This window comes from Scyliorhinus torazame, chromosome 5, assembly GCF_047496885.1.
Source record: "Scyliorhinus torazame isolate Kashiwa2021f chromosome 5, sScyTor2.1, whole genome shotgun sequence".
NCBI classification, from domain to species: domain Eukaryota; kingdom Metazoa; phylum Chordata; class Chondrichthyes; order Carcharhiniformes; family Scyliorhinidae; genus Scyliorhinus; species Scyliorhinus torazame.
Window position 1 is genome coordinate 75,353,104 of NC_092711.1, and position 8,852 is coordinate 75,361,955.

Genomic DNA, 8,852 nt, shown 5'->3' on the forward strand with positions numbered 1-8,852 from the left:
AATGTAAATGGGTAATAAAGGCTAAGAACAGTGCTGAGAGAGGCACGTTCAGAGATTAGAATCTGAACGGCAGAATAAAAGTAAGCAGTGAGTGAAAGGAAGACTAGGAACAGGGAGCAGATTGTCCAAGTGGGGCGGGGGGGGGGGGACATTGGTGGGGGAAAAACAGATCGATGGAAGAAATGAAAATAAGTTGCTAGAAATAAACATGTGAGGAAGGTAGAGGAGAGCAATAAGTGACATGGTCTCTCAGCCTAACCATCAGAAGCTGCAGCAAGACACTGCAGTTGAACATAGCACAGGTCCATTGGCTGCTCCGCTGCTGCCTGTTTCTGTAGGAAAGTGGTTATCATGTTCATCTAACGCCGCGAAAGGTCCTCCATTCAAAACTGGGCAGGAACATTGAATATTTCTCGCTTAGTTTGAGGGAAGTTTGGATAACATGCGTTTGTTTCTGCATGTCACCTGAATCCCATGTATTAGATATATATTTGGTCTCATCTCGGCCTCAAACTTCATTCAGAGAAGTCGGAGGTAGTGAATATTGAAGAAGCAAAGATCAGAAAAAGATGATCCCATTTTGACACAGTTCGGATATTCTCAGTTTGTTCAGTCCACTACAGAATTTAATGGATTTATGGATGTAGATTAACATTTTAAATCGCCATCTGAAACAGATCTAATAGTAATGTGTGCTCATACAGACAGAGACAAATGATACTCTAACTGAATTAGAGGACAGGACGAAGTCTTACAACACCAGGTTAAAGTCCAACAGGTTTGTTTCGATGTCACAAGGTGAATGCAGTTACAAGAACGGATTCTTGTAACTGCTTGTCCGTTCTTGTAACTGCATTCACCTTGTGACATCGAAACAAACCTGTTGGACTTTAACCTGGTGTTGTAAGACTTCGTACTGTGCTCACCCCAGTCCAACGCCGGCATCTCCACATCATGAATTAGAGGAAATAGCAGAGATTTAACTAAAACACCTTTTTGAAAACCGGGCTTTGTGGTAGAGAAACAGGAAAAGCCACTCAGGGAGATGAGGAAATCCAGACTCAGTGCGGATTTGCTGTCACCCCTCCTTTCATTAACATGAACGGGATTTAGGCTGCAGAATGTTTCATACCAAAACACAGAGGGTCAAATATAATAAACTTATCATTCTTTAATCTCCTACCTGTGAAGATACTTGATTGTGTTTAAAAACTGACGTGGCCAATCTCAAATGAACTCAACAGAACTTATATTACCCAGTGACTCGATTTATTTTCTTTATCAGTCATGTTTGCAATTCAATGTTGTAAATCTCAGAGAGTCTCAATTTCAGATGAGGACATAAATATCAAATAATATCAAGTTTTGAGTAATGCAACAAATACTGAGTAAAATTGTTTGATGTTTTTCGAAGGAAAATAAGAATGATGTTATCACTGAATGAGAGGAAATATTTGCTGGGCGGACATTTCTACATTTCATAATTCATTTGTAAACTAATAAAGTAAATTACTTCAGCAAAGTGATCTCGAGAGGGCTTTGTTAAGCTTCACAAATCCCTCTCTAATAGACAGACTCTGTAAATAGGATGTAGATCAAATTAATTGGATTCTGTTATCAACTCAGAAATAATGACAAGATACACTTTTGTAAACTCAATATGAAACCAATTGCATGAATACATAATGTTTATATCGTAAACTACACCATCTTCATGTCCAAATCTTCTGGTCATTGGACCAAGGGAACGTTCTCATTAAATCAAACTGAGCAAGGATTCTACAGAAACTCCTTTTTCAAAAGCAAATTGGAAGAATAATTGGAATAGAGAATCCTCAAGATCACAGAAAGAGAGAAGGGCATTGAGATTAATCGATTTGCTCTTTTTCAATCTATATTTTTATTCGACTTTTATCATTTTTACAGATAACACAACATATTTTCCAAACACCAGTCCAATGGGCTCATTGCCAATCAGCTGTTTTATCAGTGTACTGGTTATCACGTTCCCCTCACACACCAAATGTCCCATATTATTATTCAAAACATTATTGACGTTACTCATCTACATTTGCAGCTAAATTGTATCATTGTTATTTGTTGTTCAATCGTTAAACAAATGCATTACCTTCCACCCGCAAAGTTCCAAATGGTACCCTGCAAAATAATCTGTGAATCGCAGTCAGAGTTCACACGTGTTAGTTGTTAATGGTTTTCTAATGTGCTGTGGCATTTTAGGATTCTCATGTCAGATCAATTTCTCCGCCAATTGCCTAATTTTCAGTCGAATTGTACTCCCACAATAGAAGGTTCTTCAGTGCAATAAGGACGCACAGTTTACTATTCTCGGTCAGTGCGCTGAGCGCTGTTCCCTGTTTCTGCAGTGTAGTGATTATCGTGTTTGCTTTACACACATAAAGGCCCTCGGTTTAAACCCGCACAGAAACATTGTCAAACCCCATTCATTTCTGTGTGTGGAAAAGTTACATGATTGACATTTTCATTATTCATTTATACCCATCCTGAATTGCCCTTGAATTGAGTCACTGAGTTAATCTGCCGCGTGGACCCCCTGTCCCCAGAGCTCCAGCCTGGTTCCCTGCTTAGAACATAGAACGATACAGCGCAGAACAGGCCCTTCGGCCCACGATGTTGCACCGAAACAAAAGCCATCTAACATACACTATGCCATTATCATCCATATGTTTATCCAATAAACTTTTAAATGCCCTCAATGCTGGCGAGTTCACGACTGTAGCAGGTAGGGCAATAGAAATAAGAAACAACATCAATGGGCTCATCCAGGATTTGAACCCGGGACCTCTCACATTTTCGAACAGCAGAAACCCCGAAACGAGAATCTTACCCCTAGACCAACGAGCTGGTCAAGAGACAATTACACTATTCAACCACCAGCCTCTCCCCCAGTGAACCCACTATCCAATATTACCTGAATAGAATAACTTTCAAGCATGTGTCATTTACTCTGCTATGTACCTCAACATGCATTCAGGGTCAGCTGAAAATTGCCGGCGCACTGAGCAGGAACACAGATGCTCCTATTTTGACTCGGCACAAATATTAACAGTTCGTTCAATGGCGTCAAATGCAGGTCAGAGGCTGGGAATCCTGCAGCGAGTAACTCACCTCCTAACCCCACAAAACCTGCCCAGCATCTACAAGGCACACGTCAGGAGTGTGATGGAATACTCTCCACTTGTCTGGATGGGTGCAGGAACTCACCAAAGGCATCATAGACAGCGCCTTCCAAACCCAAGACCTCGACATCCTGAAAGTTCCCTTCCCATCCACTCCCCATCCTGACTGGGAACTGTATCGACTGTTCCTTCACTGTCACTGGGACAGAATCCTGGAACTCCCTCCCTAACAGCACTGTGGGTGTACCTACACCAATGGACTGCAGCGGTTCAAGAAGCAGCTCACCACCACCTTCTCAATAGCGAATAGTCCTGGGCAGTAAATGCTGGAGCAGCCAGCGAGGTTCACATCCCCGAATGGATAAAATAAAACAGATAGGCAGCTGCCTGAATCCACCACCATGGAGTCACCTGGATTAGTGAATGGAGATAAGGGAATGTCCACTCACATAGTCAAGCTTTTCGAAATGTATCGATTTTCTCGGGAACGTATTGGTTCCCTGAGCGTGAGCTCAGCTTCTCAAAGCAAACCCAATGTGAACCAATCCCGCCGTCTGCACCGCAAAGAAATGAACAAAACGTGTTGCTTGACCAATAAGAAACAACAGCAAAGGGCTCGTCCAGGATTTGAACCCGGGACCTCTCACATTTTCGTACAGCACAAACCCCGAAGCGAGAATTTTACCCCTAGACCAACGAGCCGGTAGGAGTGAGCTTATTGAACCAAAAGATACTTTGATTGCCATTCACAGCCAACCAGATATCTGCGGAAAATGCTGGGAAAACTCAGGAAGGCAGGCAGCATTTGTGGACACGGAAACAAAATTCATCTTTCACCTCCAGGACCTTTCATAGAAACCGGGACAGGTTAGAAATGTAGAAAATTAGAAGCAGTGAAATCCCTGAGGGAGCAAACAGAACAACAGGAAAGGGCTCTGATAGGGGGCAAGTCAGGAGATTAACTGAAAAAGACTGCGGTTCTCGGCCTCAGAGTGAAGTTAACATTGAATCAGAGAATAATGACACCACAGAATGAGGCCATTCGGGCTGCCGTGTCTGTGCCAGCTCTCTGTCAGAACAATGGAAGAAACAAAGAAACAAAAGATGTGTCTGGAGGAGCTGTCAATGGCAGATTGATCAACAACTGTCGTCCGGACACAAGAAACAAGATTCAAACCCAAATCTGCGATGGAAGAACACACAGAATGGGGGCAGCATTTACAGTGTGAGACTGTTGCACACACTCTGAGTGTGAAAGCTGTATTGAGCCCAGTGGAAAGAGGCGCTGCTGTTTCCCGCTGTGCGCTGAGCTTCTTTCAAACTCTGCACATGTGCTGTATCATTCTAGAAAACAGAATATTCAGTATCGCAGAAGCTTATTTTATATGTTTGCACGATGGGAATGTGGAATTCGAAACACAACAGATGAGCCGTGGTCTTAGCGAATAGCAGAACAGGCTGAAGGGACCGAATGGCCGACTTCTGCTTCTATCTCATCTGTTCGTATGTGCTCCCGTGTGTGTATCATTCTATAAAACAGACCATTTACTATCAGTGAATCACATTTCGTATCTTTGCATGATGGGAATGTAGAATTCGAAAGACAAACAGGTCAGCCAGCTTGTTGAATAGAATGCAAGATGATATTTTGAATGCGAGTCTTTGTATCATTGACTGTGTCTATATATATGGTTGTGTAATCCACCTCTTCACTCACCTGAGGAAGGAACAGTGCTCCGAAATCTAGTGATTCGAAATAAACCTGTTGGACTTTAACCTGGTGTTGTCAGACTTCTTACTGTGCTCACCCCAGTCCAACGCCGACATCTCCACATCTTATTGAATGGCTTAGCAGCCTGAAGGGGCCGAATGGCCAACTTCTGCTTTTATTTCATCTGTTCGTTTGTTTGAAAACAGAGAGGGACCGTTGAGTCAGAATATTATGGCGGGTATTTGATAAGGAGGAAACATGTGACCATGTCGCCCTCTGGTGGACATGATCGGAACTTTACACCGTTCGGACATTTGATGGAAACAGAAAATGAGAGTGTCAGTTCCAGGGGAATAAATGCAGCGGGGGAAACATACTCAGAAGCTGCAGTTTGTCCATAAACATCGCCGGCACCGACACCAGTTGAACGGACAGGAAATAAAAGTTAGTTTTATCGGTGTGGTTTGTTGTTCATTGTGCAGCTCAGAGCGGGAAATACCTGCAGACAGAAAGGAGATGGGAATTTCCAAACTTAAATTCATTCACTTATTGGTTTAGTCCTGGTAAGTATTGTCCAAGCCTGGCCATTCACCAACCGCATTTCCCCACAAACAGATGCTGGACACGATCCCAGAAATCCCAGCTCATTCTTTACATTTTTCGGGAATGACTTCCCACGCTGGGAACAGCATTAGTGTATTTTACATTGTCGCCAATTCCAACCCTGACTCTGATCCAATCCGCCAGAGGGGATCCTGAGAGAATTCCCCCCAGAGTTGTGAAGCACTTTGGGATAAATAGTCTATGTGACGTGTTGGACCAGATGTAACGACGTCATTCCCCGGTGGGCCAGAGGCGCAATGGATAACGCGCCTGCCTACAGATTAGAAGATTTCAGATTCGACTCGTGGTTAACTTGTCGACATCAGTTTGCAAAGCCTATGAAAAAATGCATTTTCAGTAACTTTAACCCAATTCAGTTGATCGTTTATTTTATTAGATTTACTTTTGGTAGTCTTTTTGACAAATTCCAGTGTATTCTAAAGGGACAGAAACTGACACAAATCAGATGCCAGAAATGTCGGGGATGCAGGGCTTAGTGAGAGGGAGGAACTGAAGGAGATCAATACTGGTAGGATCATACAATCCCTGCAGTGCGGGGGGACACCATTCGGCCCTTCGAGTCTCCACCGACCCTTGGAAAGAGCACCCTAACTAGGCCCATACCCCCCGTAACCCAGCCATTTCGCATGGCCAATCCACTGAGCCAGCTTTGCCTTTTGAGCCATTTAATTCCTGACTTGTGACTGTTGATGGTGAAGAGGCTGGATAGGAGGGGAGGGGGGGGGGGGGGGAGGGGGTGAATTACTCTCCGAAGGATTCCCAGCCGGTCTTTTAGTGTTAATCAATTTAATAGAATAACAGCGACATTCCCAGCCTCTGGCCTGTATTAATCGCCATTGAACGAACTGTTAATATTTGTGCCAAGTCAAAATAGGAGCATCTCTGTTCCTGCTCAGTGTGCCGGCAATTTTCAGCACTTCTGCTTCTCCTGAATACATTTCCGGCATAGATGAGAGCAAATGACATTTGCTTTGTAAGATATTATATTCAGGTAATAATCGATAGCGGATTCACTGGGGGAGTGGTTGGTGTTGAGCTGTGTTATTGCGGATTCACTGGGGGAGTGGTTGGTGTTGAGTTGTGTTATTGCGGATTCACTGGGGGACTGGTTGGTGTTGAGTTGTGTTATTGCGGATTCACTGGGGGACTGGTTGGTGTTGAGTTGTGTTATTGCGGATTCACTGGGGGAGTGGTTGGTGTTGAGTTGTGTTATTGCGGATTCACTGGGGGAGTGGTTGGTGTTGAGTTGTGTTATTGCGGATTCACTGGGGGAGTGGTTGGCGTTGAGTTGTGTTATTGCGGATTCACTGGGGGAGTGGTTGGTGTTGAGTTGTGTTATTGCGGATTCACTGGGGGAGTGGTTGGTGTTGAGCTGTGTTATTGCGGATTCACTGGGGGAGTGGTTGGTGTTGAGTTGTGTTATTGCGGATTCACTGGGGGACTGGTTGGTGTTGAGTTGTGTTATTGCGGATTCACTGGGGGAGTGGTTGGTGTTGAGTTGTGTTATTGCGGATTCACTGGGGGAGTGGTTGGTGTTGAGTTGTGTTATTGCGGATTCACTGGGGGAGTGGTTGGCGTTGAGTTGTGTTATTGCGGATTCACTGGGGGAGTGGTTGGTGTTGAGTTGTGTTATTGCGGATTCACTGGGGGAGTGGTTGGTGTTGAGCTGTGTTATTGCGGATTCACTGGGGGAGTGGTTGGTGTTGAGTTGTGTTATTGCGGATTCACTGGGGGAGTGGTTGGTGTTGAGTTGTGTTATTGCGGATTCACTTGGGGACTGGTTGGTGTTGAGTTGTGTTATTGCGAATTCACTGGGGGAGTGGTTGGTGTTGAGCTGTGTTATTGCGGATTCACTGGGGGAGTGGTTGGTGTTGAGTTGTGTTATTGCGGATTCACTGGGGGACTGGTTGGTGTTGAGTTGTGTTATTGCGGATTCACTGGGGGACTGGTTGGTGTTGAGTTGTGTTATTGCGGATTCACTGGGGGAGGGGTTGGTGTTGAGTTGTGTTATTGTCACTAAACTGGCAATGCAGAGAATCAGGCTGAAGCTCTGGGGACCGGGGTTCCACGCGGCAGATTTACTCAGTTCAAGGGTTATTCGGGATGATTAACAATGAAAATGTCAATTATGCAACTTTTCCTACACACTTAAACGAATGGGGTTCGACAATGTTTTTACACGTTTTCCAATCCAGGGTTTTTTGAGTGTAAAGTAAACATGACAACCATCACACCACAGAAACAGGCACCGAGTTTGGTCCCTGACCGAGAACAGGAAACCTGCATTCTTGCTGCACTGAAGAACCTTATTTTGAGGGAGTCCAATTCGGCTGTAAACTTAGACAAGCGGCAGAGAAATTGATTTAAGATTATTATTAGAATCAGAAAATGTCGCAGCACATTAGAAAACCATTCACACTTAACACGCGTGAACTCTCTGACCGATTCCTCCCAGTCCCCATAATGGTGGATTTTGCAGGATATCATTTGAAACGGGTGTAATGTAACGGATTCACTTAATGAGTAAACAGAAAACAGCAAGAATACAACTCATCGCCAAATGAGGAACGTCCATAATGTTTCTGCCCGGTTTCGAACCGGGGACCTTTCGCGTGTGAGGCGAACGTGATAACCACTACACTACAGAAACAGCTGGCTGATAGTCGCTCCAATGGCCCTGTGCAGAAAGCAGACACTGTTCTGTCGCTCAGTTACACTTTGGAGCCTTTGTTTTTTAGAATTCGGCTGTTCTCATTAGGAATGCTGCAGAGAGACTAATAAATCAATGTAACCATAAAATGACAAAACGCAATAAATGGCACTTCGATCACCTCGACCAGCTTTTCAAATGAACAATCTTTTGATTAGTCTCAATGTTTTTCTGTTTCAACTGCCTTGAGTTTTCTCCATTTCAGGTGATCGTCCAATTCGCTTTTGAAAAAGGAATTTATGTCGAATCCATGCCCAGTTTGACTTAATGATCAAGTTTCACTGGACCAGAAGATGTGAACATGGAAATTATGCAGTTTACGATATAAACAACATGTAATCATGCAATTGATTTCATACCAAATTTATGAAGGTGTTTTTTCCTGATCAAGCATCTCTTCATTATTTCTGAGTTGATATACAGAATTTAATTTTATTTGATCTACAGCCTGTTCACACAGTCTGTCTATTAGAGAGGGAAATGATTTTTAGAACTTCACAAAGCCCTGTTGAGACACTTTGCTTAAGTAGTCCACTTTATTTGGTTTCAAATGAATTTTCAAATGGAGAAGCGTTCTCAGGGTGGAATGATTTCTGCTCATTCAGTAATAACATCATTCTCATGTTGCTTCCAGAAATGTCAATCAATT

General features: G+C 43.6%; 1 non-coding gene across 1 annotated transcript; it reads right to left on the reverse strand.

Moving 5' to 3' along the window:
* Positions 1 to 8,070: 8,070 nt before the first annotated feature.
* On the reverse strand, positions 8,071 to 8,143 carry trnav-cac (transfer RNA valine (anticodon CAC)). Its single transcript has one exon. It is a non-coding gene; the product is annotated as a tRNA-Val (tRNA).
* Between the last annotated feature and the right edge of the window lie 709 nt (positions 8,144 to 8,852).